Source organism: Pongo abelii, chromosome 10 (assembly GCF_028885655.2).
Source record: "Pongo abelii isolate AG06213 chromosome 10, NHGRI_mPonAbe1-v2.0_pri, whole genome shotgun sequence".
NCBI classification, from domain to species: Eukaryota; Metazoa; Chordata; class Mammalia; order Primates; family Hominidae; genus Pongo; species Pongo abelii.
Window position 1 is genome coordinate 126,302,752 of NC_071995.2, and position 25,768 is coordinate 126,328,519.

Sequence of the window (25,768 nt, forward strand, 5' to 3'; positions counted from 1 at the left end):
TTCTTTGATGCTTTCTGGGTTTTCTTTCTTCTCTGAGGAGGTCAGCTTTGCTCGTGTTACACAGGCTGCGTTTCTCTGACAGGAGCTGCTATTTACTCGGAGAATTTTTCTGCCAAAGCACGGAAGTGTGTATGGTTTTAAATACCCATTGCTGGAACCTGACAAGTTTGAGGGTGCGGTGGTGGTGTGTGTGTCATGATGAATCTCTTGATGTACTGTGAAATTGGCTCTGGAATGACGGCAAGTTATTAAAGCTACTGAAAAGAGTAAGACCAGTGTTGGTAGTCTTTTTATTTTTTTAATTTTTTTTTGTTAATTTTTAATTTTTTTTTTTTTTTGAGACCGAGTCTTCCTCTGTCCCTCAGGCTGGAGTTCAGTGGTGCCATCTTGGCTCAGTGCAACCTCTGCCTCCTGGGTTCAAGCCATTCTCTGACTCAGCCCCCCCAAGTAGCTGGGATTACAGGTGCCCACCACCACACCTGGCTAATTTTTGTATTTTTAGTAGAGACAGGGTTTCATCATCTTGGGCAGGCTGGTCTTGAACTCCTGACCTGGTGATTCACCCACCTCGGCCTCCCAAAGTGCTGGGATTACAGGCGTGAGCCACCGTGCTCTGCCTTTTTAAATTTTTAATTGATAATAATTGTATATATTTATGGAGTGAAATATGATGTTTTGATATATGCATACTTGTTTGATGATTATATCTAGCTAATTAACATAACCATCACCTCCAATACTTATTATTTTTGTAGTGAGAATGTTTAAAATCATTCTTTTAGCAATTTTTAAGTCCTGTGATTGTGACTACGTGGATGAACCTGGAGGATATGATGCTAAGTAAAATAAGCCAGACACAAAGACCACATTGTATCACTTACACATTGAATCCGGAAAAGTTGAATTTATTTAATTTTTAATTAGACCTTTTGACTGTCTCCAGATCTCATAAACTGCTGAAAGATAGCCTTCCTGGGAGAATCCTGTCTACTGATCTTAGAGTCATGTAGCTACTTTACACTTATTTTATTTTTTACTTGTAAACATTTTATTTTTCAATAATTATAGACTCACAGGAAGTTGCAAAAATAGTAAAAAGAATCTTGTGTAGTCTTCTGCCAGGGGTGATATCTTACAGAGTTATTGTACGTTATCAAAACCGTACAATAACTATTGTTATTGTACAATATCAAACCATACAACGACTATTGACATTGATATATTTTCAAAAATTTTCAACCTGCATTCATTTGAATGTGTGTGGTTCTATTTACAATTTAATCCCATGCATAGATTTGTGTAGCAAAAAGCAAAACTAGATACAGGACTCTTCCATCATTGCAAGAGATCTATTTTGTGCTCTGTCTTTGTATTCACGCCCACCAACCTTCTGCCCAGTTGTCTTGGCAGCCACTGCTCTGTTCTCCACCTCTATTGTTTTGTCATTTCGAGAATGTTCTATAAATGGAATTTTACAGTATGTAATCTGCTTGGATTGGTATTTTTCACTAAGTGTAATATCTTCCTTGTCCATCCAGGTAGTTCTCTGTATCTCGTCATTATTTTTCATCACTAAATAGTATTTCCTTTTTATAGATGCACCAGTGTGCGTCCAACCATTAGCCCACAGAAGGGTATTTGGGTTGTTACAGTATTTGCCAATTTAAGTGAAGAAATTATAAAATGTATGTTCAGGGTTTTGTGTGAACATAAGTTTTCATTTCTCTGGGATAAATGCCAAATAATGTGAGGATTACTGGTCTGTTTGGTAAGTAAATGTTTTATTTTATAAGAAACTTTCAAACTGTTTTCCAGAGTAGCTGTGGTATTACCTTCATTCCAGCAATACAAAAGCATCCTCACTAGCACTTGGGGTTGTCACTGTCTTTTTATTAGAGCCCTTCTGACTCTTGGCACTTCATGGTGGTTTTAATCTGCATTTCCCTAATGGCTAATGATGCTGAACATTTTTTCATGTGTTTATTATTCATATCTCTTTCTTGGTTAAATATCTATTTATGCCTCCCTCCCACTTTTTAATTGTATTTTTTTGTGAGACAGGGTCTCACTCTGTCACCCAGGCTGGAGTGCAGTGGTGCAAGCTCTGCTCACTACAACATCCAACTCCTAGGCTCAAGTAATCCTCCAACCTCAGCCTCTCAAGTAGCTGGGGCTACAGGAGAGAGCCACCACACTCAGCTAATTTTCTTATTTGTATTTTTTTTATAGTGACAGGTTTTCACCATGTTGTCCAAGCTGGTCTCAAACGCCTGGACCCAAGCTATTCACCTGCCTCTGCCTTCCAAAGTGCTGGGATTTCAGACATGAGCCATCACACCTCCCCTAGTTGTATTGTTTTTATCATTGTTGTTTTTACTGTTGACTTTTTTCTAGTTCTTTATATATTCTAGGAGTAAAACATTAATCATATATGTGGTTTACAAATATTTTCTCTATGCTTGTTGATTATTTTTCTTATTCTGTAAACAAGGTGATCTTCAAGGAAAAGTTATAAATTTTGATGAAGTACAATTTACTATTTTTGTAAAGTATTTATTTTAAGGATTATACTTTCGGTGTCATGCCTGTGAACTCTTCACCTAGCATAGCTCCGAAAGATATTTGTTTATTTCTCTATAGTTCTATAGTTTTACATTTGAGTCTGTCTCCACTCTTTGCCAGATGTGGTGGCATGTGCTTGCAATTCCAGCTCCTTGGGAGGCTGAAGAGGGAGGATCACTTGAGCCTAGGAGTTTGAGTTCAGCCTGGGCAATGTGGCAAGACCTCATCTCTAAACAGAATAAATAAATAAATAAATAAACCTCTCCCCTTTAATAGGGCCCCTTTCTGCCAAGTTGTGGCCTCTGTCAAAGAAGAATGCTGATCAGTGCTGTGTGGGACAACACCCATCAGTTTTAACCCAGAACTCAATGGCCCTGGTAGCTTGAATTAAGCATTTGACTCACTTATTCAATAACTATTAACAGAGATGACCATTTTCCCAGGTGCTGGAAGCATAGATGTGTAAAACTGACCGAGACCTCAGGCTCATTGATTTCCCCTTCTGGTGAGGAATATTGATGATTAATCCTAAATTTCATATGATGTTAGGCCTATAAAGAACATAGAACAGGGTAATGGGATGGACAGACAGCCACAGGCGTGGGTGGGGTCCTGGGGGTCCTATTTAGATTCCTCTGACAGTTGAATTGAACCTGAATGAAGAGGAAGATCCAGACATGGGGAGATGTAGAGAAAGTGTGTTTCTGACAAGAAGAAGAATGAAGTACAAAGAAGCGAGGATGCAGAATCTACTGTCTGACAGAGGGTTTTCATTTGCAAAGATGTTGATTCCAGCAACCAAACTGAGCGATGGGTGATGAAAACTCGACAAATTGCTGTCACACCCCCACACTTTAGTCCCAGAAAGGAAAGTCAAATCAGCACAGAATACATCCAGGCCTTTCCTAGGTTTGACACACAGAATTATAAATATGACTCTGCCAGGCACACACAAGGCAAGGCAAGGCAAAGACCAAGGCAAAGGTCTGACAGCCTGTAGAGATACGGTGAACTGCTCTGAGATACGGTGAACTGCTCTGAGATTCAGACAGTTTCTACTTCCATGGACAGAGGAGGGAAGAGTGCTCAAAGGTGCCAGCTCTCAATGGCCCTTGTCCCACACAAGAAAGGACAATGCCAAGACACAAGAAGTGTGATGGTTGCATTGCAAGCCATGGGCTATGCCACTGCTGAGAAGCCAACCCTAAATTGCAGCTAAGGAATTTTCTTTCCTTCCTTCCTTCCTTCCTTCTTTCTCTCTTTCCTTCTTTCTTTCTTTCTTTCTTTCTTTCTTTCTTTCTTTCTTTCTTTCTTTCTTTCTTTCTTTCTTTCTTTCTTTCTTTCTCTCTCTTTCTTTCTTTCTTTCTTTCTTTCTTTCTTTCTTTCTTTCTTTCTTTCTTCCTTTCTTCCTTTCTTCCTTTCTTTCTTCCTTTCTTCCTTTCTTTCTTCCTTTCTTCTTCTTCTTTTTTTTTTTTTTTTCCTGAGACAGAGTCTCACTCTGTCACCAGGCTGGAGTGCAGTGGCACGATCTCAGCTCACTGCAACCTCCGCCTCCCAGATTCTAGCAGTTCTCCTGCCTCAGCCTCCTGAGTATCTCATACTACAGGCACCTGCCCCCACGCCCAGCTAATTTTTGTACTTTTAGTAGAGATGGGGTTTCACCATGTTGGCCAGGATAGTCTTGATCTCTTGACCTCATGATCCCCCCACCTCAGCCTCCCAAAGTGCTGGGATTACAGGCATAAGCCACCGCTCCAGGCTGCTACTAAGGAATTTTCTATTCTGCTGCTCTTTTCTGAAGGAGGCCTGACAGACAATTCATACCTCATCAGAACCTGGAAAGTGACAAGAAACTCCCACATGGCAGCCTCCCAGGACATATAGGGAGGTAAGTGGGAGATGGTCTCAGAGTGGCTCTTCTTCTTTTTATTGAATCAGGGTCTCACTGTCATCCAGAATGGAGTGCAGTGCTGCCATCATGGCTCACTGCAGCCTCAACCTCTTGGGCTCAGGTGATCCTCCCAATGCAGCCTCCAGTGTAGCTGGGACTACAGGCACATGCCACCATACCCAGCTAATTTTTGTATTTTTTGTAAAGACGGGGTTTTGCCATGTTTCTCAGGCTGCTCTCAAACTCTTGGGTTCAAGTGATCCTCCTGCCTTGGCCTCCCAAAGTACTCAGGTGCGAGCCACCGTGCCTGGTGTCAGAGTGGCTCTTCTTAAGCCTCTCACCCTCTTGTGTTCCTGGAGGGCCGTAAGGTGTTCTACCAAAACTGACATTAGCTGCAGTTGGAGTCTCTTCCTATGTGGCCTACATAGATGGGTCACCAGGATGCCTCCAGGGTTCCATACCTCTATAAGTGCTCCCACTGGTTTATTATCCCTATGATGCCCCTCCTCCACAGCCCAAAGTGCACCATTCTTTTTAGGTTCTAGAACCTTGTCCCTGACCCTGTTCTCAGATTTGGCCCCAATCCTGGTCATGCATAGAGCTTCAGCTAAGATCAGAAAATGAAGTCCAGTCACCTCCAGGCCAGTAAAACAGAAACACAGGCAGTTTTGTAGATGCCGGGGCTCTACCCAGCTTAAGGTGGTCAGTTCCCAGCAAGGTGCTTTCAGTCCATCGGCATTTTAGAATTTTCTAATCCACAAGGTACCTGGTGACTCTCTGGGCAAAACCAATTGACAAGGGGCCAGTTACTTGGCATACACAGCTGCTGTTCCCACCATGTAACCCTGATGCATTTCAACAAAGTCGTCTTCACTCGATGCAGCACTTGGTCCTGATACGCACGCAGATTGAGAAAATAAAGAATAAGGGCTCCCCACGAAACAGTTCCACAATATCCACAAATGAAAAGGGATTTACACAGTAGACCCTAAATAGTTTCTAAGGAGCCATTATGGAAACAGGTAAATTAAATTTAATTTAACTGTATTTTCTTTGTTTAAACAAATATATCTGGTGCTTGGAAAACAGCAGGTTATAAAAATGCCTAATGTTTCTGTGAATATTAAGCATATGCAAAAAAGACTTCTTTGTGACACTTTTTCTGAAGCCCAATTTCTCACCATGGCAAGAGGGATGATGCCCACAAAGGCTGTCTGGCCGATGAAGATCTCAGAGACGACCAGCTCACTGGTGGAGTCCTCAATCAGGGACTCTCCCAGCCAGGTAATTTGCTGGGCCCTGGTAATGCCACGTCTGGTGCAAGATTTAACAGAAGGAGCTATTTGTTCTGGAAAACAAACATATCAAGGTTCCATGTAAAATCTGAGACGCAACAGAATGTCAAGAATGTAATAAATTGCTACATTCTTCTTTGTCAACCAAAAGAATGACTGTCAAGTTCAATAAGTCATGTGGCAGTGTTGTAGAGCCTAATACATGGCTGCCCATCAGCAGCCCACAGCTCAGAATGGGCTGACGATCCGTCTCTAGGGCTCTGTGTTGTGGAAAGCAGGCTGCCCTTCACTGGGTGAGTAACCCAGCCAGCATTTCACCTCTGGGCATGCCATGCACAGCTCTCCCCTCCCCAGCCCAGGCACAGGCATGCCACAATCCAAGCTCCACACACAGAAAAGCCGCCCAGATCATTTCATGTAGCTTCACTGCTCCTCCAATCACAAAGCACACCCTGGACCTTGGCCTTTGCTGCTTCTACTTACCTGGGGTCTAAGGACCAGAGGTTTAAACTTCCTGAGCTTTAGAATTTGCAGAGAATAGTGGGGACCTCATGGTATGTGGAAGCATCAGGAGACCAAGGGTGAGAAAGAACATCATACACTACACGGTTTGCTACGTAAACTATGAGCAACATGAGAAGGTACTACACTGGATTTCTCATTTCACCAAATGGGATTAGAAGTAATGCAAGAAAATCCCACCTGCCTTAATTCATAGAATGGCAACATTGTATGTGTGTTTGGAGGTGGGGGCAGGGGGGAGCTAAGAAGTTGGTAAATTATTTATAAGTGAAAAATACTAGTGTGATTCTTTGTATGTGCAGGGAGCCCCTTGTCATTGACATGGACTTGTAAATTGCAGGCTATCACATTGTCAGGGAAGTCACCGAACAGAGTTAAAACAGAAAGCCATGCAGCACAGGATTGTGAATGATCCTGATCCATCAGCCTGTTTCTGTCCCCGTGAATCCAGCTCCACCCAGATCCGAGGAAGGTGACGGCAGAGCAGCTGATCCACCAGTTCCTCCCAGGCCTGAGCCACACACACCAGGTGTTCCTTCTCTGCCAATGAGCCTGCCAGGACCAATGTAGGCTGAGAAGTCTTTTCCTGCCTCTGGGGGCCTAGGCAAGGTCTGCAGTCTGGGCTCCCAACTCCCAACCTGTGAGGAAAGAGTTTTGAAAAAGAACCTGCTGACTGTTGCTTGTCTAACCAAATCTCCTACCATGGACAGCTCCCCGCACTGGGACTTCTGTAGGAATGTGGGTGAGGAAACCACAATTATCTGCTTCCTTGCATTTGCCAAGAGGTACCAGAGGAACACTGGAATATAGCCATGGCACTGACAAAACCAAATGGCAATGTCCTGCCTAATATCAAATTCTACCCCCAATTTAGCTATGTTAGACTTCATATAGGATTGGTCATATCCAACTTTTTTCCACTTAGCTAAGGTTGTAGAAACTTCCAAATGCTGCTCTAATATTGCAGCCATCAACCGGAAGTGACTATTTAAATTGAAATAGAAATTTATTAAAATGAGACAACCAAATGGTCCCAGCTGAGCCCAAACTGGGTGTGGATACATGGGTGCTATGATTCCTCAAATATCAATTGGTACAAGTTACTTTGCATGGGGAAGAAAATTTGTGTTGAATAAGGGTTTCTGAACCACGAGAGGACTGAAAGTGAGTACACATGGAACCATCTTCCCCACCAGAGGACCCCTATTTACTTTGATATCTTTAGTGAAAAGACAAATAAAAGAATTTAAGGGTTGAGTTTTGAATTGATGAAGAGATGCAGGAACTTAGAAACTTAGGTGTCCAGTTATCTGTGAAGCCTCCACCCCACCACCATTTCCCATCCACAGCATTCCAGGCTATAAAGCCTCTTCCCTAGTCACAGGAATTCTCCACGAATCCATCTATTAAATCACTTCCTACAAAGGGTGCTTGGTCCTGTAAGATCAAATTTTCAATTGCTCTTTGGGCTGTACTGTGCTTTGTAACCTGAACTAGGGAACTGCTTCCAATACCTTCTAGGTTCTCAGCATTCCGTAGACCTCAGAGAAGCTAATGCCAGGGAAGCGAAGATCCAGTGAGAGGAGAAATGAGCTCTGCCACCAGCCATTTCATCCTGCTAAATTCACATTCTGGTCCTGGGGTAAAGAAAGAGAAGTGGCTAGTCTTTGGGCAAAGAAGGTAGGGTCTGCATGACAAGGTCAGCCCCTCTGACTGTGGGCATGTCCTGCTCCTCTCTGACTTCCCAGGCTGTGAACTGGACCAGCTGCAGGAACCTGCCCAAGTCCAGCAGTGAATGGAATAAAAATTAAGGCAGAGTCACTTCTGTGTAAAGTGGGTTTTTTTTTTTTTGAATCGGTTCTCTCAATCCAGAGGAAAGACTTCTCGTACTTTTAGGGAGTAGACATATTTGCTAATAAGTCCATTTCTGTGGAAGTTTGTTCATAGCTATTAATTTCGTCTGCTCATGATCTATTCTTGATAAGCCTTTCCAATTTAGAAAAGTGCTTCATGATACTCTCAACTTAATAATTACCACTGCCTTTGAGGAATTTTTATTAGAGTTTCAGCCATGAGATATGAATTAGGCATTTTTGCTGGGGTGAAGAAGCACAGGTGTGAGTGTGTGCGTGTGTGAATATGTGTGTGTGTGTGTGCTAGAAGGGGTCAGGTGTGAAGTGGCTACACTGCTTGGCTATTTCTCCCTCAAGCTAGAGCACACAGCCTTCTTCCAAAAGAGCTTTCTTCCCATAAGCCCTGTTTCCCACATGTGCATAAAAGGACACTCACTTATGGACTTCAGTCACCCCTTTTCCCACCCACTATGCTCAGACCAAGAGTCTCCTCCCTGTCATAGGAACTCCCCCACATATTCACCTGTTTATCCTGCTTCTTAATCGTAGGAGGCCTAAGGATGCCCTCCTTAGAAAGCCTGCTGGCAAGGCTGATGCTTGGCCCATGTCCAGGAACTCAAATTTCAGGAGGAGGCTTCCCACCATTCCCTCACTATGCCTAATCTCTTTGTGCAAACAATATGGTTCATGCTGAACACTCCTTTTCTCTCCAGGGGTCTGGAATTTTGGAATCTGCTAGGCAGGGGATACCTAGGTGACTGGCCCCCAGTAAAAACCCTGGGCGCTGAGTTTTAAAGAGCTTCCTTGTGAATAGAACATCTCTCAGCCTACTTTGGCCCTGGCAGGCACACTGGCAGAGAAGGAGCTAGCTGGCATGTGTGATTCTGGCCTCAGGGAGATTGTGGATCAGTGCTCTGCCATCGCCTTTCTTAGATCTGGGTAAAGCTCAATTCAGGGTGATGGAAACGGGGTCATTCACAATCCTGTGCTGGATGGCTTTTGTTTTAACTCTGTTAGGTGACTTCTTTGACAGTGCAATAGCCTGCAATTTATAATAATTAAGGGTGCCTTGTGTATTAAAATATTAAGAATAGCCCTTGTCTTTTTCACTTATATGGAACCCACCAAGCTTCTTCTCTCCTCCCCTCAAAACACATACAGCATACAATATTAAAGGAGAGGAGGAGGAAAGAAGGAGTACAAATTATGAGGATATTTGGGGAAAGCAGGCTCAGTCTCCTTCAACATGCAAGTGTCCTGCAGTGAGCCTGGGTTGGAAGATGAGGACCTGTCATATCCTCACTCAGGCTCAGCATCCAGGCACTTCTTAGGACGGGAGCCTCTTTCTACACTGAGTGTGCTCCTAGGCTATTTTGTAGCCTACTAAAGGTGTCTATTGTGTAGGCATCATGGCACCCAGGCCTACGCCAGCTCCACCTGGTACTCAACCCAAGGACTGTGCTCAACCTTGAGGAAGAGCTGGCTGCGTGGACTTACTGTTGCTGAGTTGGATGGATAAATGTGTCTGTCTTCTGCACCGTGTTTTCCTGCATAGGTTTTCATGGATCATTTTGCTTCTAACCTATTTGTACCCTATGAGCCAACATTAGAATACAGGACCCACACCACCACACCAAAATGCAACTCCACTGTAAAAAAGATAAAAGCATGGCTGTTCTGTTGAATCTTAAGGAAGGAGACTTGTGGCTATGCCTTCCTGGCACTTCCTTTTTTCCAATAGTGTTCCCCAGTGCATTTTCCTGCATTATATGGTCCTGTGGAATACAGTATAAAAACCATGGGCTGACCAATCTTAAACTAAACCTTGTATGCTAATATCTTTAAAGCCCTCTGATTTAGGTCATTATCCCATCTTCTCTACCTATGTAGTCTTCATCTTTCTTAATAACAGCTCCCAGGCCAGTTCAGCCCACCTCTTTGGTAAGCGGCCCCAAAACACCCTTGACTTCACTTCACTTCCCAAATGAGCATAATAATAATAATTATTATTATTTTTATTATTATTATTATTTTTGAGACAGAGTCTTGCTCTGTCACCCAGCCTGGAGTGCAATGGCATGATCTCGGCTCACTGCAACCTCCACCTCCCGGGTTCAAGCAGTTCTCCTGACTCAGCCTCCTGAGTAGCTGGGATTACAGGTGCCCACCACCGTGCCTGGCTAATGTTTGTATTTTTAGTAAAGACAGGGTTTCACCATCTTGGCCAGGTTGGTCTCGAACTCCTGACCTCAGGTGATCCACCTGCCTCGGCCTCCCAATGAGCATCATTTTTAAGATAACTTGATCAATCTCTGACTTCTCCCAGTAGACAATAACTCCTTGAGGACTAGATTATGTGTGTGTTGCTCCCTGCACCATCTGTAGTGGCTGGCATGGTGCCTGGCAAAATGTAGGAATCCTCTAATCAGTGTTTGTTTAATTCATCGAGTATACTCAAAGGTCTGACAGGATACCTTGTGACATTCTGGGGATGTAATTTGCATTCTGGGAGACAAGAAATGACTAGTTGATTGAGTCTTGAGCCATATCCTCACACCTAGCTGGTAAGTATATTTATATACACTTGGCTTCATAGAAAACACATCTGTCTCTCTTAATAAAACATTAGTTCCCAACTGGGAGCAATCTTAACCCCCAGGGAACATTGGACAATACTTGGAGACAAATTTGTTTATCACAAACTAGGTGGTGCTCCTGGTATCTAGTAAGTAGAAGCCAGAGATGCTGCTTACCATCCCATAACACAGCACAGCCATCTCTCCAACACCCACAATAATGTTCTGGCCCAAAATATGAGTCACGCCAAGGCTAAGAAACTCTGCATAATACAGTAAGCATTTTAAAGGCCAAGCCTGTTATTAACACCTTAGTCACCCCAGGGGCTAGCACAGTAACAGGCATATTTATCTACAGGGTACTATTTATTTGTTGAGTACATACTAAATGCCAGAAAATGGGAATTCAGAGACAAACAAAACAGACAAGTCTCCCTTGCCTTTAATAGGTATTAATAAATAAAATCATGCCAAGTAAAATATAATTGCTATAATAAAAGTCTAACAGAGTAGTTTAATTTTTAGAGAGTTAAATAAGAAATTAAAACCACAATGAGACACCAACACACACTTATCAGAATGCTTAAAATTAAAAAGTAACAAAATGCCAGTCACAATGGCTCACACCTATAATGCCAACACTTTAAGAGGCTTAGGTGAGAAGACCACTTGAGCTCAGGTGTTTGAGATCAGCCTGGACAACACAGCAAGAACTTATCTCCACAAAAGATAATAATAATAAAAAACTGAGTGTGACAGCACATCCCACAGTTCCAGCTACTTGGTGGGGCTGAGGTGGGAGGATCGCTGGAGTCCAGGATTTCAAGGCTGTAGTGAGTGGTGATCGTGTCACTGCACTCTAGCTGGGGCAACCGGGTGAGACTGTTTCTCAAAAAAAAAAAGTAATAATAATAATAATACCAAATGCTGGGGAGAATGCAAAGAAAGGAGATCCCTTATAGACCTGTACATTAATGATTAGAGTAGTCTTATTTGTAATAGTCCCAGACTAGAAACAAACCAACGTTCTTTACTGCTAAATATTTAAACAATCTACACCAGAGAAGCTAAGAAACAAAAAGAAACAACCTATTGAGGCATGTAGCATCTTGGATGGACCTCAAGGGAATTGCAGTGAATGGGAAAATAAAAGACCATCTCAAAAGGTTTCATACTATCTGATTTTTTTTACATAACATTCTTAAAATGACACAAACATAGGGATGAAGAACAAATTAGGGCTTGCCAAGGGTTAGGGAGGAAGCTGGGAGGGAGAGGAGTGGTTGTGGCTATGAAAGGAGAAAGAAAATGTTCTGAATCTTGAGTATGAGAGTGATTACAGGAGTCTACACATGTGTACAATTGCATAGAATAAACTGCATAGAATAATCACCACACACAAGTGCAGGTAAAAGTGGGGAATTCTAATAAGGTCCATAGATTGTGTCCATTTCAATGTCCTAGTTTAAATGCTGTACTATAGTTATGCAGATGTGACCACTGAGGGAAACTGGGTGAAGTTTGCACAAGATCTCTCTGTATTATTTCTTACAACCACCTGTGAACTGCAATTATCTTGAAATACAAAGCTTCAAAAGTTAAATAAAAATTTAAATTTGATAGCCATCGTCTACTCTCTACTTCTATGAGTTTGACGTTTTTTAGATTCCACAGGCAATAGTAATGTATAATTTAAAATAAGAGTAAATGTCAAAGCCTGACCACAAAAAAATGAGTAAATGAGTTGATGGATGTATTAATTAGCTTGATTTAATCATTTCGCATCCTATACATATATCAAAACATCACATTGTACCCCATAAATGTGTACAATGATTTGTCAATTTAAAATAATATCAATAAAAATATAATATGACCATTAAATTTGAATTTAAAATAAAGATATAAATAATATAAATTAAAAGATAAAAGAATATTAGGTTGGTTCAAAAGTAATTTGCAATTACTTGTAATAGCAAAAACCACAATTACTTTTGCACCAACAGTATATAAACTACAATAGGAGAGCATGAGAGGGTGTTCAGGGACTGTCTAATAAGGAGGTGATATTTGAGCTGAGACCTGAAGGATGAGTGGAAGCCAGCCACATCCTCAGTAAGTGTTTACAGATCAAATGAGTAAATCTAACTTAAGAGAAAAAAGTGGTCCTGGCAGTGTAGTAATTATCCCAACTCACTGGCATGAATACAAAGAGAGAATATAAAGTGAAAAGGAGACACCTTCTCAAAGGTCATGTCTTGGCGACACTCTGAGCACCCAGTCTTACTGTGAGCTCGCTAGCTCTGCGATTCCAACTCCCTGCATTATTTGCCCTATTTCTTTCTGTATCATTTCACTTCTAACATATCAACGTAGATATCGTTATGCGCAAGGTCTCCATTCCTCTACTAGAATGAGATGCCTTGAAGGCAGGAATTTTTGCCTGTTTTGCTCACTAATGTATCCAGAATGTAGAAGTTTGCCTGGGACGTAGGAGGTGCTCTGCTGAATGAATGAATGAGTGTTAAACACAGTTTGAGCGGGTCTCAGAGGAGCATGTGCTGAATGAATGAATGAGTGTTAAACACAGTTGGAGCGGGTCTCAGAGGAGCATGTGCTGAATGAATGAATGAGTGTTAAACACAGTTGGAGCGGGTCTCAGAGGAGCATGTGCTGAATGAATGAATGAGTGTTAAACACAGTTGGAGCGGGTCTCAGAGGAGCATGTGCTGAATGAATGAATGAATGAATGAATGAATGAATGAATGAGTGTTAAACGCAGTTGGAGCGGGTCTCAGAGGAGCATGTGCTGAGTGCAGCAGAGCCCCTGGGCTGCAGGTGAGTGCAGGAGACAGACCTGCGCAGGCGGGCAGGCCAGGGAAGGCTCCCGGGGAGGCTGGGCTGCGGCTGAGCTTTGAGGACTGGGCTTGACGACAGGCAGCTGCCACAGCCCCACTGCGTGGGGTCCCCTTATCACCCCCGTTTCCCCTCCTGACATCCTTCCCACTCCCTGAGTCTCCAACAACACTGGTGTCCTGGAGAGGAGAGGGCACATTCCCGCTCACGGATCCCTTTAATGGCCCTGAGGTCATTTCATCCAATTCTCTCCCACTCACACAACGTTTTTTCATCAGGATCTAATGGCTGGTTCTCAGAATCAGACATGAGCAAATCACCTCCTCCTGAAATTGCATAAAATCCAGGCACCACATCCTATTTCTGTTTTGTCAAGGGCGGTTATGCTTTCTCTGCTCTTGCTGTGAAAATAATATTTAGGTTGACAGGAAAGGCAGTCACTGGTATTCGAAGGTCAAGAGCTATGCTGCCAATAAGGTAGTTCCTGGCCACAGATGATATTAACATGTGGGATGTGGCTAGTCTGCAGTGAGATGTGCTTGCTGTAAATGTAAAATGCACGAAGATATGGTTGACTTAGTGCAAATGTAATTGTATAAAATACCTCATTCACATTTTTAAGTCTGATTACATGTTGAAATGTTAATATTTTGGCTACATTGGATTGAATAACATGTTTAATATGAATCCCACCCACTACTGTTTGATTTTGCTTATGTTTAACATGACATTATAATATAAAATTTTGATCCATTTTTAACCAAGGTGGAATAATAGGGACCGGATATCCCCTCCTACCTAAAACAAATTTTTTAGAAAACCAGAAACAATATAGAAAACAATCAATTTCAAGAAATTGGACTTCAGACAGTGAAGGAAAGTGATCCTTCCTTGCTTGAGAGATGGAAAACCAATGAGCTGAGACATATAGTTGCCCTGGTATCTCCCTTTGAGGGAGTTTCCAGGCTATGGCTTAGGAAAAGGGAGCCCAGACTATGCCCAGCAGGCACTGAGTTGATGAGACAGAGATGAAGGTACAGGGAGAACACCGGTGAGCTGAACAAAAAACACAGCACTAAATAAGAGACGACTTCCCTGGGAGAGAATTCTGGAGACCAGCAGTGGGTCCCTCTTGTGAATTCGAGAGTACCAGTGGATATATGAATGAATAAGCTAGCCTACAACAGAGAAAGAACCACCTGAACGATTAAAAAGAACACACCTCAGACCAGGGGACAGCTAAGACAATTGTTGTAATTATTTTTTTCTTTGCCTGTTTCTTTCTGCCAATATCCCAAGCCCTTCCAGGAAATGATGGCTCCAAAAGCATCTTAAACTATACTCCTAAATGCAACTTTTAGGAATTGTTCCTCTTTTCGTTTCCTCCTAGTATTATCCTTGATAAAATTCAAAATGACTTAATGAATTAATTTCTATTTAAATCTCCATAAAATAGAAAAAATCCATCAGACAGGTAAATCTCATGGCACTAGTTTTCAATTGCTGTGTATCAAGTTACCAGAAACATCGTTTGTTAAAACAAACCACATTTACTATCTCACAGAATTTGTGGATGGGGAACCTTCTGCTCAGGGTCTCCCAAAGCTGAGATCAAAGTACTGGCTGGGCTGTGTTCCATCTCAGAGCTCAAATAAGGAAGGATCTCCTTCCAAGATCTCTCATGGTGTCAGGATTAATTGCCTCGAGGCTGTAGGATGAGTAGCAGCTTGCTTCTTCAAAGGCAGAAACAGAGAGAAAGTAACTGCTGCTATAGAGTCTTGGACCTCAAGACCGTTGCTTAAAGGGTCAGGGCCAAACTGGATAATCTCCCTTTTGTTTAATTTAAAGCCAACTGATAAGAGGTTTTAATTACATCTGACAAACCCTTTACCTTTGCTATATAACATAATGTAATTACAAGAGTGACCTCTCATTGCTTTTGCCGTGTTGTATCAGAAGCAAATCACACACAAGTTCTGCCCACACTGGAGGAGAGAGGTTTACACAAAGGTATGACTCACTGGGGGCCATCCTAGGGTGTTTATGCCACCGTTTTCTAGAATGTTGAAAAGATTGTGGTCTCAGTAGTGGGGAAAATTGAATCCTTGATTAAACGCAGTACTCGTCCCACTTGAGAAATCCATAAAGAAATAGTAAAAAAGGATAATTTTTCAAGTAACATAAATGCATCCAAGAACAAAGCTCAAGAATATTTATTAGAATACAAAAACATCAGCATTCGATGGAGTAAAATCCACAACACCTGACATCCAACCAAAGATTTCCATGAATTCAAAGAAGAAGAAAAACGTGACCCTGAAAGAGCAGAAAAATTAGTCGATGAAAACAATGAAGTACATATCCGGTATGGATAATTACTAGGAATTGACACTCAAGAGTTACAACTGTATTACCTATGTTCAAAAAGCTAGAGGATCAATTGTAGCCCTCGTTGGTAAGAGTAAATCTCCTTTACTCAATCCATCAATTAAAATGCTAATCTCTTAAGGAAACACTCACTGATATACCCACAGTAATGTTTTACCAGCTGTTTAGGAATCCGTCATCACAGTCAAGTTGACACATAAAATCCATCATCAGTCTTGGGAAATGGATAAAAAGAATGAAATCAGGAAGGCACATAAGACTTCCAATTTTATCTGTAGTATTTTCTTAATACCAAAGGAAATACATCAAAATATTAAGAGTTGATAAAGCTGGGTGTTGGGTACATAAGGCATTTGTATATTTATTATTTTCTAACTTTTCTACAAACTGGCCTGTTTTCTTCATTGAAACCTTGTATCAAAATCTCTGAATTGGTCAATTCTGCTGTTGTTATTTCAATTTTAAATACATTTTTGCAGTATAAACACTCTAAGAAATGTCCTATTTGACTCTTTACTCCATTTCTAACAATTCAGCTAACTCATTACCCCACTTCCAAATCACAGGAGATAATCCTACCTTCTCCTCATCCTCCTTTTTCTTCTCATTTTATTATTTTTGAAGTAAAATATACCTTGCAGACTGGTATGAATGGTCTTATTTTGCTTAGCCAACACTTTCCCAGAATTGGAAACAATAAATCTTAATAATGAGCAAATACTTTGGGCACCTCCACTTTCGCAGCTGCCAAATCCACAGCTATTTCTCAAATTAACAATTCACACTCACTTCCAGCTTAGCTGGTTTTTATCAGCAGCATCCTGACAAGCCCGGGGATAGCTAAGACAATTGGTGTAATTATTTTTTTCTTTGCCTGTTTCTTTCTCCTAATATCCCAAGCCCTTCCAGGGAATGATGGCTCTGAAACATCTTAAACTAACTTCCTAAATGCAACTTTCAGGAATAGTCCCTCCTTTTGTTTCGTCTTAGTATTATCCTTAATAAAATGTAAAATGACTTAATGAATTAATTTCTATTTAAATCTCTGTAAATTAGAAAAAAATCTTGGTTTGGGTGACTTAAAAAATAATGTGGTGTTTGCTGGTGATATGCACAGTAGAAGGGCTATTGGATTTTGTTAACTCTTCGATGGGCCCTGGGTAAAGATTTTGGGAGACAAACATCCATGGGTTTTCATGTTTGCCTGAGTATGCTGCTGGAAAATGTATATTTTGATTTGTATCACACAATGTCAATGTTTTGAATAAATTATCTATTTCAATGATTCAAAATTTAAAATCATAAAGGATAACTGAAAACTTATTCTCCCATTGCTGCCTCTCAAATCCTCAGCCAAAGTTGCTATCCGTTGTCTTATTAGCCTTCCAGAGTTATTCATTCGATGCTTCTACAAACACCAACAAGTGTGAGGCTTTGCCTGTCTTTACACAAATGCTGCACATTATGGACCCAGCTTTGCATCTGGAACATGTGATCTTTGTGGTATGAGAGCTTTGGTTGTTTTCTTGCGTGACAATGGAATGACTGGCCTGGAAGTGAGGCTGTAACCAGTCCCATGTTTCCATCTGACCCCAGGGCCAGCAAGGATAATTCCCCACGTGCCTAGAAGGTAAGTGGTGAACAGCATTCATGATAAAAGCACAAGGAGGCCCTGGCAGAGGCGGATCACACCGCTGTGAAGGAGAGCACCAGGATTCACTTTTATCAGATATAGACTTTGCAGATATTTTCTCATTATCTTTAGCTTGTCATGACTGAAAATAAGTTGATCGTATATATATATATATATACACATATGCATATATTTCTAGCCTCTTAATTCTGTTTCATTGATCTATTTGTATATCTTTTTTTATTTTTTCTTTTTTTTTAGACAGAGTCTCACTTAGTTGTACAATCTCGGCTCACTGCAACCTCCGCCTCCCAGGTTCAAGCAATTCTCCTGCCTCAGCCTCCCGAACAGCTGGGATTACAGATGTCTGTGCTGAGAGTGACTGAATGTAACACTTATGCTGTGCAAAGTTAATTATTTTCGTCACATTGAAATTTATTGTTTTTAATCAGCCATATTAGCTAAAGTCTATGTACAATAAAATTCACCCATTTTACCTATACATTTCAATGAAAGTTGACAAATATTTATACAGTCATGTAACAGCCGTCATTATCAAGCTATAGAATTTTCCCATTACCCCAAAACATTCTCCTCTGCTCCATCGTATTCAATATCCTCTGCATCCCTCCCAACTCCAACAATCACTAACATGCTTTCTCTCATAGTTTTGGCATTTCAAGAATTGTACATAAATGAGATCATAAAGTATGTAGTCACTGGTTTGGCATTTTCAAATAGCATAATTCTTTTTAGATTCAATCACGCATTTTCATCTATTATATATTCCTTTTTAGTGTTGATTGGCATTCCATTGTGCAGATAAATCACAATTTATTTATCCACTTTTTACTTCCTAGACATTTGGGTTTTTTCTAGTTTGGGGCTGTAGTGAATAAGGCTGCAATAACATTTATGTTCAAATCTTTGTGTGAACATAGTGTTAGCATATAGTTTTAGTTAAGATCTATGTTAAAAGAAAAACTTCAGGTGAATTAAATTTAAAGGTTTTTAATTGAGCAATGAAAGATTCACAAATTAGCCCCCAAATCATAGCAGATTTGGAGAGATTCCAGGGGTGCCTCGTGGTCAGAACAAAATTATAGAAAAAAATAAAAAAGTAAAGTGATGTACAGAAATCGAAAGTGAGGTACCGAAACAGCTGGATTGGTTACAGCTCAGCATTTGTCTTATTTGAACACAGTTTGAACACTCAGCAGTGTATGACTGGTTGAAGTATGGCTGCTGGGATTGGCTGAGACTCAACAATTGTTACAGGCACATACTGCTAAGTTCGGTTTTCAATCTTGTCTACCTATTAAGTTAGGTTGCAGTTCATCCACAAGGACTCAAATAAAGAAGTACAGAGCCCTTCTTAGGCCATATTTAGTTTGCTTTAACACCTATGAGTAAAAGTGTTGGGTCCTGTTGTAAGGGCATGTTTAACTGTGTAAGAAACTACACAACTGTTTTCAAAGTGCTTTTCAACAATTTTGCATTCCCATCAGCAATACATAAGCAGTCTCATTGCTCCCAAATACTGGATAGCACTTGGAATTGTCAGTCTTGTTCATTTGAACCACTTAATCAGTGTGAAGCAGTATCTCATTGTGGTTTTAATTCATTTCTCTACTGACCAATTATATCGACCATCTTTTCATGTGCTTATGAATTACATGTATATCTTCTTTGAGATAGTATCTGTTCTAAGATTTTGATCACTTTTAAAATTGGTTGTTTATTTCCTTATTATTGCATTATAAGTACTTCTTATCATTGGACTATATAGTCTGCATATATATCTTTTATGAGATATAGACCTTGCAGATATTTTCTCTTCATCTTTAGCTTGTCATGACTTTGAAAATCAGTTGATCATATATGTATATATGTGTATATACATATATATGCACACATTTCTAGCCTCTTAATTCTGTTCCATTGATCTATTTGTATATCCTTTCTTTTTTTTTTGAAACAGAGTCTTGCTTTGTTGCCCAGGCTGGAGTGCAGTGGCACAATCTCAGCTCAGTGCAATCTCTGCTTCCCAGGTTCAAGCGATTCTCCTGCCTCAGCCTCCCGAGTAGCTGGGATTACAGGTGCCCACCACAACACCTGACTAATTTTTGCATTTTTAGTAGAAACGAGGTTTCACCATGTTGGTCAGGCTGGTCTCAAACCCCTGACCTCAAGTGATCCATCCGCCTCAGCCTCCCAAAATGTTGGGATTACAGATGTGAGCCACTGCACCCAGCCTTATTTCTAAATGCTTATGCCAAAACCACACTATTTTGATTACTGTCATTTCATTGTAAGCTTTGAAATCAGTTTGTATGATTCTACAATTTTTATTTTTTTGAGGTTTTGTGTTGTTTATTCAAAGTTCTTTGTAATTCCAAATGCTGATTTCAATCTTTCTTGTACACTCCACTGCCTTCAGTTAGTTGTTGTTTTATATATAGTTTCTATTTGAAAGCATTAATCTGAAAAGATTCACTCAGCCATTAGCAGAAGCAGCCTCACCAGTGTTAAAGTCTTATAGGCAGCTCCTGTTACCATGGACTCTGTGATACCTAAGGGGGATGAAAACAACTTTTTCAAGAAGATTCAAAATGACCGTGACTATTCGCTTTCTCCAACAAAGGCATCTGCCTTTGAGTCAGTCATCGCTAATGATCATGGAACCTCAAAACAAGACACAATACCACACGTGATTATTTTAATAGCACAAAAGCAAATAAAAAAATAAAAGCAAGATCAGCAGAGATAGAAAGAAAACACTAGCCAAGAAAAATACCCAAATGATCCATAGGAAAAAAACAGTTCAATCCACTTTCCTTGAACACCTAAAATGTGAAAGTACTCTGAGACATTTTAAGATGAGCCCAAACAGGACCTTCAGTCTCATCAATCCTTATTTTTAGTAGAATTGTTAAGAGAAGCCCAAAACTACATTGATACGCTAAATGACATTTCAGTTAAAAAATCAGATGTTTATCTGATAAACATAACATTGACAGTCACGTTATTTTCATATCTGTTGATTCATCTGATGGTTGTTCAATACTTCTCAAGTGGGTAGAAATTCAATGGACAAAAAAAATTGTATAGGCTCCTGAAATCCCAAAGTGTATAAATCTGCCCAAGTGAGAAGCTCTCCTTCAAGAAACATGCATTTCCCTGAGTCCAGTTAATTAAAACTCTGTGATTTCATCGCATCCCCTCTTTGGCCCATTATATTAATTACAACAGCCTCACAAGCTTTCTTATAGGCCAATTACTCTAAAGTAACTAGATCTTAAGACAACCACAGTTAAAAGGATTGTGTACATGTGACTTCTCTAACTTCTTTGTTAATTAGATCTACTCAAGCACTCCTGAAGTTCTTTTCATGGAAATGTGCTCTTATCGATAGTCTGTTGATTATGAATTTATTTTGTCTCACTGAGCAAGTATGAGCCAGATTTGTGTATAAAATTATATTTTAAAAAATTATGTTTTGTCTTGCAAAGTGTGCTTAAGTCCAGGGGAAGAATACAAAATAAGATGACCCAGGATAGGAAATGAGTACTATGTGCATTACTGGAGTGGCCATTTCTCTGGGTTCCAGGAAAGGGAAGACAGATTCATGTACAGTTCAGGTGCTGGTACCTGTGAATTTGCCCAAGGCCCGAGTCATTTCAACTGAACTGAGAAACCTCAGTATAAGAAATGGAATCATAAGAGCCTTCTAAGGAAATGGAAATGAAGTCTGGATAATGATGACATCTGGATGTGGTAAGCACCAGGTCAGTCCCTTGGAGGATAAAAACGACTAATTGACCTAAAAAGATAGAATGAAAAGTGAAATCTGAACCAGCTTGGTTCTCCCAACCGTGCACTAATGAAGGGCTCTGGGGTGATACGGTGGATATTCTGAGAGACTGATCTTTGACATCATTATCATCCTCCCCTCCAACCCATGGCCACTAAAGAGAGTCAGAACCATGCTGGGAACAAAGCATAGCCTGGTGGTACTTCCAGTGTCCAAATGAAGGCAGGAGATTGTGACTTCAGCTCTGAACCTGCAAGATCAGGATCCGCAAAGCCAATTCCTTGAAAACACTATTTAGTCCTAAGGTGTTAATGTGTTCCTTCTCTTTGATCCAGGTCGACTTACTCATCCTAATGAGAGGTGCTGGGAGTGTGAGGACAGAATTTTCTGAACCTTGATTCAAAACATGTGGTCTGATGAGTGTGAACTCCTTAGAGAAACAGAACATTCAAAGTTAGGAATCTCCATAAAATGCAGTTTAGTGCACCAGTGAAGATATAAGGGAAAACTAGAGACACAATCATCTACAGTCTCAAATTCTTCAAAATATTGTGAATGTACACTCCTCATTGGGGTTCCATGTTTTGGATATAACTCATTCATTAAAACATTAATTAAATGTTTTTTAACATTCATTAGAGCACTCGATACATAGCTTCCTTGCAGTTACTGTGTGCCAAGCTCTGTTCTCAGTGCAGAGACAGTGATCAGCAAGTTAGATGGGATTCCTCCTCCCCTGGAGCTTATTTTTTTTCCTTTTTCTTTTTTTTTTTTTTTTTATTGAGATGGAGTCTCGCACTGTCACCTGGGCTGGAGGGCAATGGCACAATCTCAGCTCACTGCAACCTCTGCCTCCCAGGTTCAACAGATTCTCCTTGCCTCAGCCTCCCAAGTAGCTGGGATTACAGGTGCCCGCCACCATGCCTGGCTAATTTTTTTTTTTGTATTTTTAGTAGAGTTGGGGTTTCACTATGTTGGCCAGGCTGGTCTCGAACTCCTGACCTTGTGATCTTCCTGCCTCGGCCTCCCAAAGTGCTGGGATTACAGGCGTAAGCCACCACCCCAGCCCTGGAGCTTATTTTCTAGTGAGACGAGACAGCACACAAAAAATAAACGAGGCAGTTATTAAACAGTAGACGTGGTAGCCATTTGTGCTTTCTCCTAAATTTTGGGCTGTCCAACTTCCCAAAGGATAAGATTGAACTCTTGGCCCATGTGTGGTTGGGTGAAGGCAAATGACGAGTTCTGAACAATGCTCTATGAGCCAGAGTTTTGTGTCTCCCTTCTAGGCAAGAGCATTTTATTGCCAGCGCAAAACTTCTCAAACCTCTCTCTGTTTTAGTTCCAGCCCAGCTCATGAAGGGGATGACCCTCCTCTTCAGCCATCTGAGCTACCACACTGATCAGAGCCTTTCAACTGGCCTCAACAGATCCACACTAAGAGAAAAATCTCTGTTCTTTAAATCCACTGGGGCATTTGCCATCAGAGAGTGAACCAGCCTATGCTGACCGCTGCAGAGGTATGCAGAGATGAAGGTAAAACAAGGTAAAGTGATGGTGAGAGTGATAATTTAAGTAGAGTGGTGACAGAAAATGCCTCTGGGGAAGTAACATTTGAGATCTCATCAAGAGAGAACAAGAATCAATGGTCCAGACTAGGAAGACAGCAAGGGCAAAGGCACTCAGGTGGTAATGTTTGCCAAGTTCAAGTGCCCATGCTCTACAGACATGTTCAGGCACACACACACACTCCTGCACGCATGCACTCATGTGCACACACACTGACTTGCAGGCATGCACTCGTCTCTGTACACATAGACCTACACACACAGGAGCTCATATGCACATATATGTGCACACTCAAAAATGCACTCTGCATGAGCACGCACTCATGCACTCACATGTACTCATGTACACACAAACCGAGCACACACATACACACACTCCCACATGTGTACACACACACTCACATACACACAAATACCTACACAAACTCACAATGGAGTTAAAAATAGGAGACAGAGGGTGAACGAACCGTTTCCCACAGTCCATCTGCAGATAGTTCCATGACCCGGCCATCAGCCTAAAGAGTCAGGCACCAGTGACACAGGTCTGTTCCATCAAACCTCACAACATCCCAGCAAGGTGAGGGAGTTTCCAGATACCAGCTGCAACAGTGGACGTCGCTGGCTGCAGAGCCCCAGCCCCATCTTTATTAGTTTGTTGGGACTGCTATAACAAAGTACTGCAGACTGGGTGAGTTAGCAGAAACGCATGGTTTCACAGGTCTGGAAACCAGAAGTGCAAGATCAAGGTGTCGGCAGGGCTGGTTCCTCCTGAGGGACATGAGGGAATGATCTGTTCCAGGCCTCTCTTCCTGGCTTGGAGACGGCCATCACTTCTAAGTGCTGCCCGCCTGCAAGAGAAAGAAAATAAAGCTCTATTTTTTGAATGGAGCATTATCAAAATAATGTTTGTGCCTATTTTACAACTACCACTGGCCTACTGAGCAAACATTAATGATAACTGAATTTAGAACTTTGAGGCTTGAGAGCTTTGGGTTTGAATTCCTTTTCTGTCACTTAGTGATAGTTTGACCTTGGATTTAGCCTCCTCATACCTCCGTTTTCATCTCTGTAAATTGGAATAACAATAACTGTATCACCTAGGGATTGTGAGGTTTTAATCAGATCATGTAAAGTAGGTAGATAAAATATATGTACTTGACACAATGAGCTCAACCCATCATTGCTAACATTTTAATTACTATTAATAATAAAGGGGCTGGGTGCCATGGCTCACACCTGTAATCCCAGCACTTTGGGAAGCCAAGGCGGGTTAATCACTTGAGCTCAGAAGTTTGAGACCAGCCTGGGCAACATGAGAAAACTCTATCTCTACCAAAAAAAAAAAAAAAAATAGAGCTGGATGCAGTGGCATGTGCCTGTAGTCCCAGCTACTCTGGTGGCTGAGGCAGGAGAATCTCTTGAGCCTGGGAGGCAGAGGTTTTAGTGAGCTGAGATCACGCCATTGCACTCCAGCATGGGTGACAGGAGTGAAGCCCTGTCTCAAGGAAAAAAATAAAATCAAATAAAGGGAGGCATTTGTTATTCTTAGCAGAGTCAAACTGTGCTGAAAACAACCCCAACATAATATACCACATACTTACTTTTTGTGGCTAGAATACAAAATCTACTCTCCGATTTTCACTAATACAATACATTGTTATTAACTATAGTTAGCATGTTGTACAATAGATCTCTTGAACATATGACTGCTGTTTAACCGAATTTTTTTACCCTTTGACCAACATCTCCCCAACTCCCCATCCCAGGCCCCAGTAACCACCATGCTACTCTCATCTTCTACGGGTTCAACTCTTTAGATTTCACATATTAGTGAGATTTGGAATCAACCTAAGTGTGCATTAGTGAATGAATGGATAAAGACAGTACAGTATATACACAATGAAATACTATTCAGTATTTTTTAAAGGAAATTATAATATTTGTAACAACATTGATGAACCTAGAGGACATTATGCTAAGGGAAATAAGCCAGGCACAGAAAGAAAAATCCCACGTGATCTCTTTTTAGTTTTGATAATGTCTTTTTTAAGCACAGAATTTTTAATTTGATGATATGCAGTTTATGTAGTGTTTTGTTTTGTTGTTTGAGTGTTTGTTGTCATAGCTAAGAAATCATTACCTAATCCAGGTTTACGGAGATTTTCATCTATGTGTTCTTTATTTTTAAAAAAATTAAGGTGGAAAGCACATAACAGAATATTAACTTTTTGGCGGCATTTAGTTCATTCTGATTGTTTTGCAACCCACCTTTATCTAGTATCAAAACATTGTCATCACCCCCAAAAGAAAACTCCACCCATTAAGCGGTAACTCCCCATTCCTCTCTTCTTGGAGCTGCTAGCAACCACCAGTTTACGGTCTCTATGGATTTACCTATTCAGAATATTTCATATAAATAAGACCAGTCATAAAATACGTCACCTTCTGTGTCTTCTTTTCTATAGCATAGCATTTCCAAGGTTGAACCACACTGTTGCATGTACAGTATTCAGTTCTTTTTGTAGTTAAATAGTATTATGTTGCATGATATACCATATTGTATTTTTCCATTCACTGGTTGATAGACATTTAGGTTGTTTCTATAGTAGCTATTACAAATAGTGCTGCTATGACTATTCATGCATGAGTGTTTGTTTCTGAACTTGTTTTCAGTTGTTTTGCATATATACCCAGAACTGGAGTTGTGGGTCACATGGTAATTTTATATTTAAATTTTCAAGAGACTATCAAACTGATTTCCATGTTGGCTGCATTTTTTACAGTCCCATTTGCTATATATAAAGAATATA

At 40.8% G+C, this 25,768-nt stretch overlaps 1 long non-coding RNA gene across 2 annotated transcripts; it reads left to right on the forward strand.

The window, feature by feature from the left end:
* The first annotated feature begins 1,494 nt into the window (after positions 1-1,494).
* On the forward strand, positions 1,495-18,076 carry LOC129049422 (uncharacterized). Of its 2 annotated transcripts, none has more exons than XR_008512478.1 (3): positions 1,495-1,768; positions 4,364-4,450; positions 17,838-18,076. It is a non-coding gene; the product is annotated as an uncharacterized LOC129049422 (long non-coding RNA). The 2 variants fall into 2 exon arrangements; XR_008512477.1 differs by lacking the exon at positions 17,838-18,076 and adding an exon at positions 5,622-5,841 and having other exon boundaries at positions 1,501-1,768.
* The last annotated feature ends 7,692 nt before the right edge of the window (positions 18,077-25,768 follow it).